Here is a 10,282-nt window from a genome sequence, read left to right as displayed (position 1 = left end):
TGAGCAAGCATTAAGCAGCCGCTGGCAAGAGAGGCGAAACCCCAAGATGAATAGCATAATATTGGGGCTCACAGTGAGGTAGTGCAAACTATAGGGGTGGGTGGGTGGGGAGTGTAGGGCATTCTGGGAAGTCTCAGTTGAAATCATTGGACGTCTGTGTTGCATAGGCTTAAGTGAACGTGCTGTTCGTTTCTCAGTCCGCTTATCCTGGTGACAAGCGGACTGAGAGGTTTTGTGGGCTTTTATTATATATAAAAATATATGACATGTCTATTGAACCTAGTGGGGATTTTAGGAGATTAGTTTAGAAAGTGAAGAATAAAAATCCTAAGGGTGCGGAAGCGTGCCTCTCGAAGCCTCCGCATTTGTAATTTTCACTCAATTTGGCCCTTGGCATAGTAATGAAAGAGCAGAGAGTATAACTGCCCTCCCCTAACATTCGTTCATTATTCCCAACCGATCTCAATTATCCACCACCACACCAGACCGCGTAATCCTGCATTAAACACAGGGGTGTTGGTCGTGCATTGCCCTTTCACTCTATATCCCTCAGAACTCCTTACACAAAGTTGCAGGACATTGTGCGTTCCAAGAAAAAAGTCAAAAGTCCAACTAGCTGCATGAAAAGAAATATGTTCCCCCCCTCCTTATTTATCAGCTAATGGACCTTCCAGACCAATGTTTCATAACAGAGTTTGTTTAAGCAGGCAAATGCTGGAATGGTCTTACCGTCTGGGTCTCATATCAGCAGTGAGGCTTTTCTTACACACACGCCGTTATACAACACGAGTCTGCAAGGAGATTAGCTTGGTGAACTAGAAAACAAAACGTATACAGTACTGCACTTCATGCGGACAAACTTTTCCGTTTTTAGTCCCTTAGACGAGCCCGCTTAAGTGAACACTGTGAGGTTATTGGTAACCAGACAGACACTATGAGTTCACTACACATGAGATCACCCATTACTCAATCCTCTGAACTCAACACTGACTGCACAGAGCACTCTGACACACGCCACCAGAATGTAGTTACACATTCTTTATATATTTATAGAGCGTCTTGAGCTAAGGAGCTCTGTAAACACAGAACACGATAAGATAGCTACAAACATGCTCAGTCAGCCCATTTAACTCGCCTGAATGCTTTGGTGTGAGATCGCATAAAAAAGCACGCAACACAGCAGCTCACGTTGCTCATGACATTGTGAAACCAAAGAGCTCACAGGTTTCAGGCCTCACATCAACCCTTGTGGCTAGCAGCTCAACATAAGCAACATGTCAACGCAGCGTTGTTGATAATATTGCACGCACAAAGATCAACAATTCTAATGTACAGCCCCGCCCACTTCGTTCTGAGACCAGGACGCTCGTGCCACGCCCATTTTTAAACCTTTAAAACAGCTTGCCTTCAGTGGCCTTCCCCCCCTTTTCCTCCTGATGACGATCGCTTGTGTTGTGATCGAAACGTCGTAGTTTTTATTTTGTTTACTTTTATTTTTTCTATCTACGTGACTTTACCGAAAGATCCAAAGAATATGAAGTCCTGCAGCTGTGTCGGTCATGAGGGTCGTTTGACCATACTTCACCACGCCGGTCAGTGCGGGTTGATGAAGGTTGGAGAGAGCCCAGGACCGGTTCAGATATCACTGATATTCGTCGTAGGCCAGGACCCAAATCATGTCGCTGGTTTCAGAGCACAGGGGCCCGAACCACCGTGCCACCGCTTCCACACACGCGGCACACATAAGGGGCACCTTTTAATTTGGCGTAAAACTATTACCAGAAATGCACCTACAAATATCACTTAACTATAGTAAGCCTTTAATTGAGAACTTCAACTACAACGCGTATTAATTATAAACATCTATTAACAATAGCTGTTGGAAACGAGTCTTATGGATATCAATACAACAAACCTATGAGCAACTGATGCATATTGATAGGGGATGGGGGGACAACCTAATGAATGGTAAATGCACAGACACACCCACAGCAGCAGACATGAGGCATTTCTTAAACGTGTCGTGTGTGTTCATTGGCAGCCTCGGAGGGCGTGTTAGTATATCTTGCCCCCCCTATCTGGGCCAGCAAAGCCACAGTGGGTTCATTCTGCTTGGGCCAAACATCCCGGAATAAATTGCCATTTATGAGTTTGAGTCACAGTGTGTTTGGAGAGTAATAAATAAACATCGGACTGTGGCGTCCTTGTGGCTCGGTCCAGCTGTGGGCACACCGAGGACGGGCAGTATTCACGACTCAAAGGGGCACTATATTTGTATAAAGACACGCTGTTAACTTATTTACTAAAACGCGTAATCGTAGTGCTTTGATATTTTTTACAGGTTAAGACATCCACCGGCTTTGCAGCGCGTTGCATGTTTAGGGGCTTTCTTTGATAAATAATGATATACTAAATGTGCATTTCTTTTCAAATGTATACCATTCTTTGTTTTTAAAAAGTGCGTTTGTGTTTTTCCCCCAGATATTTATATTTCCAACATTGTAAATGTGCTACCAGGCATACAAAAAAAAGTGTTTCCCGCCTTCACCAACCCCATTGACCAGCGTGGTGAAGTATGGTCAAATAACCCCCCCCCAAATGACCCGCCCAACCTGGAGAGGGGGAGGGGGGCTTCATCCAGCAATCGATGGACAAAAGGAGCTGTACGTGTACGAACTACACTTGCAAGCCCCACAGCAAATGATCTGCAACTCAGTGGTAGAAATCGTCTCTTCAACCACGCCATCGCGAAGGCGTCACGGACACTGATACACGTCAGCCACAATGGCAACGGTTTTGTTTTTGCAGAATGATGTGATCAAGCCAAATTGTCGAGGCACAATCGTGTTTCCTTCCACACATGTGTTGAAGCCTTCTTATCCTGGGGGGGGGGGGGGGTGGGAAACATGGAAGTTAATTGGATCCAGAGGCCACGAGTCGCAGCCCAACCCTCTTACCTCTTCCCCAAAGCGCCAAGTGGGCTGCAGATTTATCGAGTCTTCTTGGTTCTTTCGGTAAAGTCACGTAGAAGGGAAGTAATAAAATAATAAAAATAAAACATAATAAAACAATTCTCACGACGTTTCGGCCACAACGCAAGCAGCCGTCCTCAGGTGAAAACCAGGTCCGTCGAGGCGACAGAGTCTTATTACTTCCCTTCTACGTGACTTTACCGAAAGAACCAAGAAGATGAATCCCTGCAGTCACGAAAGCTTTAAATCGAAATTGATCGAGTCGTTGATTTACAACTATTTTGCCATAACACGCAAAAAAATGCACCGTTTAATTAGCAGAAGCGTTCATGTCATACCCTTTTAACTTGGCCTCACGATCAGTCATAATCCAGTTTGGAACAGTTTTCACAAAAGATTGCACTTTAGAAGAAGAAAAAACATTCAGGAATTTAGCTGCCGGGAATTGGCTGGCTATTAGGAAATCACTTTGCCATACACGGCATCATGTCGAGTCCCATTCCATATGGTGCGGGTCCGCAAGAGCTGTGTAAACAAGTTGGACATACAAGCCCGATGCTATGTGCGAGTTTCTTTCACTTACACAACATGATTTGTACATTGCGTATACACACAGACGCATGCTTAGAATTATAGCGAGAGACGGGGAGAAGAGCACGCGGGTTCGACTACGTACGATGGCCACTGTCACTGACATCGTTCGAACTGCGAAGAAAAGTCGGCGCTGGCTTGGGCAGGGCGCGTAGCGGCTGGAAGGAGACGATGGTCAAAGATAATAAAGGAGTGGCAGCCAACGAACGGAACGCAATCTGAAAGGACACCCACCGTGGAGACGGAGCCATGAAATCGGATCGGATGCAGGTGCTGGGCGGATCATTCACATCGCGGGATCGTGGGAGGTGGTGGTGGCTTGGGGAGGTCTTCATCTAGCAGTGGATTGAACATGGCTGACGATGATTCGTAAACAGCAGTTTGTTTGTTTCCTATCAGTCAGCCTCTTATCTCTGAAGACCAGGGAATCTACAATTCTTCTCTTTGTCTGTGGATCTCAAAGGAATTGGAAGACAGTTAATGATGGAAAATAAATATTTTTGTCGCTTACAATATCAACATGACACCTGGTTTATAGATTTGTAAGGGCATTGGCCAAGCTCACTTGAGACGTGGATCTAGCCAAAAATAAGAATACGTAAATAAACTGTTAACATTGTCAGCTGTTATTGTAATTGCTTATTGAAACGGCGTGTTGTTGTTCATCACTTTTCAGTGAGAGAAATTAGATGGAGCGATCATCGTGCGTAAAGGCAATTTGCTGTGGATCGTTACGAGCTACGTTTGCTGTGTACCTCCTGCGTGTGGCGCGTTTTGTGTTCTATCTATCGCGCGCGCGTGTGTCTGTGCGCAAGAGAAGGACCTCCGGATTTTTTCTTTCATACAATTTCCTTCTAAGGAGATGCGGCGGAGAACATACAAATCCTGTCTCGCTATGGCTTCACACAGCCAGACAGCAAAGGGTGCTTGCTGATCGTTTCTCTGTTCTCAAATGTCGACAACTTATTTTCAAGCTGCTAATTAACGTCATGGGCTCTTCAATACCTCCTGTGAAGTAGGTGCATATTTATGGTCGATACATCCGCGGTATTTACCGAGGGCTGCCGTGCGTTCGAACTGCGAAGCTCTGCAACGATGCTTCATGTCACGTGTGTATTTTATAAAAGATGTCAATTGCAACTTAAATAGGAGTATGGGAGTAGTTTGAACGTTTCAATGTGAACTGTATAGATATAAACCCCAGCATTCTACATTCCAAAAGTAAAACGTGATTTTCAGGATTCAGAGTTTTGTATATTCGCGTAAGCACCACATTGTGCATCTGGATCTAAGGTCTACATTGTCGCGCGGATGCAGGGATCCAGAGCTCGACAGAGAGAGGCGGTACGTTCGAAATCTGGAATGGGGATTTTGATTCCTCCGTGTGAAAATTCAAAATAGGGTGACAGTTTTATTTTTATGCCAGATTTTAAAATTTTTGATTTCCACCCAGTACAAGTAAAAAAACGTATTCTTGCATGAGATATATTTTTTGGGACCTGTGATGGAATTAAAATAAATGTTCCTACTGTATTGCCATTGTGTAGCATCGTTTGATATTTGTTTCAAGATTCAGGAATTCCCAGACAAAACTGCTCGAATATGATGTTCCAATAATCGTGTAACAGTATTTTTTAGCTCTCCACACGATCCAGTGAGTGCGTGGCTTCATCCACATGTAGTGTTGTTCACCAACACGAAGGCACACGCTCTGGACTGAGAGGCAACACTTTCATTTAACTTCCCTAGCGAATAACACTGATCGTAACTCGGGTTTTATATGGTACATGTTGTTTATGTCGTTTATTGTGAAAATTCGGTCACAGGTCCTATGATCACTGTTACATTGCTTTTATGGCTTTATTTTGGTGATTTCGAAAACGTTTTTTGGTTTGTCCATGTTTGTTTGTTGTAGTACGGTGTTAGACTGATGGCCTTAATATAAGTTGTCTTGTGGTTGTTGTTTGACTTGCATCCCACTGGGATTTTTGCAAACAGCGTTGGTGTACGGTGCTTTTTTCTGGAATTTTTGCTGTTTTTTTCCTGGATTTTCAGTTTACACGTAGTCACAGTCACTTTAAGCTGTTTTCTTCTTCATGTTTTTGTTATTTGTTTGTTGCGGTTGCACCCGATTCAAGAGCCGAATGGCTCACAGGGCTATACCTAATAAATGAACGTGAACTATAGCAGGTGATGTGGCTATGTGAGTAGCGAGTTCACTCTAGACGAAGACCCGGAGACGACGAGACGCGGGACCCAGGCGTGATTCCACAGACGAGCCAAGCTCTCTCTCTCGGGACTGCCCCTTTATGCTCCTGGGCGTGGCCGAAGGCGGAGCGAGGCCACGCCCCCTTCGAGACCTTTCCCGGAGGATCTCGGCCGAGCATCACGTTCCCCCTAGGGCGGGCTGACATGCCGTACCCATATTCTTAGGTTTTTTCGGTAAAGTCACGTAGGTAAAAATTTTAAATTAATAAAAGTAAAATAAAATAAAAATCACGACGTTTTGGAGGCAACACAAGCTTCCGTCTTCAGGTGGAACCGTCATAGCACTTGATACAGCTATCGTGCTGTGACGGTTCCACCTGAAGACGGAAGCTTGTGTTGCCTCCGAAACGTCGTGATTTTTATTTTTTTATTTTACTTTTACTAATTAAATTTTTTTACCTACGTGACTTTACCCAAAAAACCTAAGAATATGAATCCTTGCAGTCACGAAAGCTTCAAATCTAGAATGCCATACCCACTCTGGTGCTAGAGAGAAGCTGCAGACGCACAGCTGCACTCCTGTAACAGCAGCTGGCGCGAACACAGACACCATACTCACCCTACGAGTGATCACTGAGTTGTTATTGTGGGAAGGAGACGAGACGAAAAAAAATCCCTTCCAGCTGCTACAAAAATGCAATAAAGCAGAGATTACTTCAACAATTACGTCAGACATTAATGTCCAATATCGATTAGAAGCTTTCGTGACTGCAGGATTTCATACTCTTAGGTTCTTTCCGTAAAGTCACGTAGATAGGAAAATAAATACATAATTGATCACGGCGTTTCGATCGCAACAACAAGCGATCGTCCTCAGCTGAAAGAGAGGCATTATATAGACGGGGAGGGGAGGCCGCAAAGGGGCGAGAGGGTGGGGATACAATTCTAAGAGGGCTTGGGTGAAATAGAGAATGTGACAAGGAAGCTTAGATATCAAACTTAACAAAATGTAGAAATGTAATGCAACTCAGAGAGTCGGCTAACACAACAGTTAACACTTTACCTGGTTGATCAACGTCCTTCCACAGATTGCAAAATTTTGCATTTTCCCCCCTCCCCTCTCTATATAATGCCTTGTCACAGAGGCATGTTTCTCTTTCACCTGAGGACGATCGCTTGTTGTTTCGATCGAAACGTCGTGATGTATTCTCTATTTATTTTCCTATCCACGTGACTTTACCGAAATAACCTACTAGTATAATATGCTTGGAATAGCAATGCGCACGTTGCTTAGGATTCACAGAAAATAAAAGTTTCAATGATTTTATTTTTCACTGATGAATTTACTTGTTTGTGATATTTCATGGGATATGGTACCTTGATATGTATGTACACTCTATACACAAAAGTAGTTTTTTTAATTTGACGTATAAGCTCTCTCATCCTGCTGGAAACACAAAATTCCTGTACGTGTTTAATTCAAAATATTGAATGTAAATGTTTAACCAAGAGACAACCACGGGGTTGTTTACATATATGAAAATGCATTTAACTGCACTGACAACTCATAACTCACTTATCCATCACGACTGCCACCATTGCATCATCAGATGTAATATATATTCTTGGTTCTTTCGGTAAAATCACGTAGAACGGAAAAAAGAATTGTATTGTTTAACTTTTATTTAATTATTTCCCTTTTACGTGACTTTACCGAAAGAACCAATAATATGAATCCCTGCAGTCACGAAAGCTTTAAATCGAAAAGATGTAATATAATTGGATTAAGCTGTGCGCTGTGTCTCGCCACTATTTGCTCGTGAATTAAAATGTTTTTTGCAGCATTTGGTCCGTAAACTGAAGCGTTTGCTTCTGTTCTATTGTTCAGCCAGCAGTGTGTCAACCTGCAGAGCGAGTTTAACATCGTTTGGACTCTCTAAACAACAAGATTTTGACAAACTGCCACGATGGCCGTTGCAGAGGTGGGGGGGGGGGGGGAGTTTGGCGTGGGTTTTTTTGATCACTGGAGCGTGGCAATGCGCGGCCTCGTCGTGGCTCATCGCATGCAGCTTTGGGTGATGCACCACGGCCGTCACCATACAGCACGAGCAAGGAAAACACGTGCCACTATTTATGGGTCCATTGACAAAGGCAAAAAAAACACCCGCCACATAAATCTGCTGGCCCTGATATTTAAAAGATGTTATTTATAAAGATGGTGCGCACGGCTTGCTGTTGTATGTTCCTCCAAAAAAACAACGTATGCTTTGTTAATTTACGGATGTATGAAGCACTCACCATGCCGTGTCAGTCATCGGTGGTGTCAGATCATACTTCACCACGCTGGTAATGCAGTGGTCGTGGCAGAACCTTGGATTATACATAGCCGGGAATCGAATGCAGGTCACCAGGTTCATAGATGAGTATGGTAACCAGTGAACCACCTCTCATTCCATCTTCTTTTACTGCCATAATAATGTAGTAGTTCTTATAATTCTTAAAAAAAAGAGTGTGGCTGGCTAGCGACGTCACCCCCATCCCACAGCGCCGGACCGGTTCGTGTGTCGCGCTGGCTTGAGATCTGAGCTGCTCAGTGTTCTTTCCATGTACAAGTATCCCTTTATTTCTCCAGTCCAAAATTGAGTGGGGGGAGGGGAGAGACCTCCCAATGTCGCTATAAATGAAACCAAAGCGTGTCAGCTTGCACGACTCCCGGATTCCCCCAATGTAAAGACATTCTGATTCTCAATATATATTTTTGCTTTGCTCATGTCATCTCCGAGTAACTGGTCAATTAATAATAAATGATATATGCCCCAGTCTGACAGCATCAAATTCTTCCTAGTCTATAAAGGCTAAGCACAATGATCATTTAAATGCAATTCTTCTTCTCCAGAACGCGATCGTATTTGGTTAATGGCAGAAACCTTTCCCTAGACGGTGCCTGCTCACTTGGTTGGGTGACTTGTTTCTCCTAATTCTGTTCCTGGTCATCTTCATGAACAATTCATGTGAGATAAGAGAATATTGCGTCTGTAAACCTTAACTGTCTTTAAGTATCATCGTTTTTGAGTGATTTGGGCATCATGCCATCAGGAAGGTGTTAAATGACTGAACATTGAATGTTCCAACAATGGGTTCCACCTCTGATGTTCAGCTTTTACATCCGGTCCATGAGCTCTTCCTTTTTTCACTGTGAAGGGCAGAATTTACTTCAAATGTGACATCTGGGACACTCATCTTTATCTGAGAAAATGTCTCATCACCGGATGATTTTTGTTAGAGTTAACAGTAATTGTGTAAAGGTGGGATTCTTCGTCTCTCGGAATAAGAGCGCTTGAAGAACTACAAATTAAAGGTTGATCAATATATGCTCCAATAACCCACGATTAAGTAGACGAAATATATATTAAGAAATTAACCAACTACTAAATAGAATAAAATGCATTACACCGTAAAAGGTGACTTTAATGCAAAAGTCAGTCAAAGATGCAGACGGGAAAATTCTCAGTAAGTTTGCATAGCAGTGAAGAATTAAAAGTTGCAATATTTAATCATTTTCGGCCGACAAAAAAAACCAAACATTAAATTAATGAATACCTTTTCCCAAAAAGCTATTTAGGATTTTTTTCGTGGAGATGCCCCAACGGTGAAATTAAGAGCAAGACTGAGCTGGTGCTGACGGACCCCCCCCCGCCCCCGTCGTGCTGGAGGCGTCTCTGTGCTCAACACAATCGACAGAGCAAAGCGATCACAGATGCGCGCTCTTCGACGCAGGCAGAGGGCGCGATGCTAATAACACCAACGAATCTATACCAGCAGGTGGCAGATTTAGAACTCCAAAACATATTCCGATACCTGGAGAACAATGAAATCGTTATCACCCTTTGAATTATGCATTTACTGGAAAAGTTATAGTGCGTAGTGCAGTGAGTGGGGGTGTTAGAAAAAGAGAAGAAACGCAATGGTCTGAAACCACAAAATATGTTGAGGAAGAGAATTTTCAATAAGAGATGCTAACCAAATGTTTATGAAGAACGATTTCAGATTAGTGAAAATAATAAAACAATCAGAAACACAACGCTAACACATCATAGCAAGCAGTTAAGAGTTTCAAAAGCAGGGAAAATTATGAATTGTAGCCCTTATGAACAGAGATGGAAGCACACATGATAGAGGATCTTAAAATGAGTTTAGAAATGTAGAGATCAATAATGAACATAGCATCAATACATAAAATGACAGCCCTTGAGAGGTGCGGTTCTCAGCCTGTGAGTAACACCCCCAAAAGGGTGTAACCACCTCTTCAGGGAAGGGAGGGGGGAGGCAGGCAGCGGCATGGACACCGTGCAGGCGAAATTGTGTGTGCAGTAAACAGCACCACGTCGCATCTACAAAACAAAAAGACAATCTCTTGTCCACTGGCACATCCGGTCCAAGCCAGCATCGGGCCATCACACAACGGGCGATTTTCCCCAAAAATTTACCAAGCTGAGCTTTTTGCGTTTAGT

Source organism: Lethenteron reissneri, chromosome 26 (assembly GCF_015708825.2).
Source record: "Lethenteron reissneri isolate LAM-NWPU_2019-01 chromosome 26, ASM1570882v1, whole genome shotgun sequence".
Classification (NCBI taxonomy): Eukaryota; Metazoa; Chordata; class Hyperoartia; order Petromyzontiformes; family Petromyzontidae; genus Lethenteron; species Lethenteron reissneri.
This window is presented reverse-complemented; position numbering follows the sequence as displayed.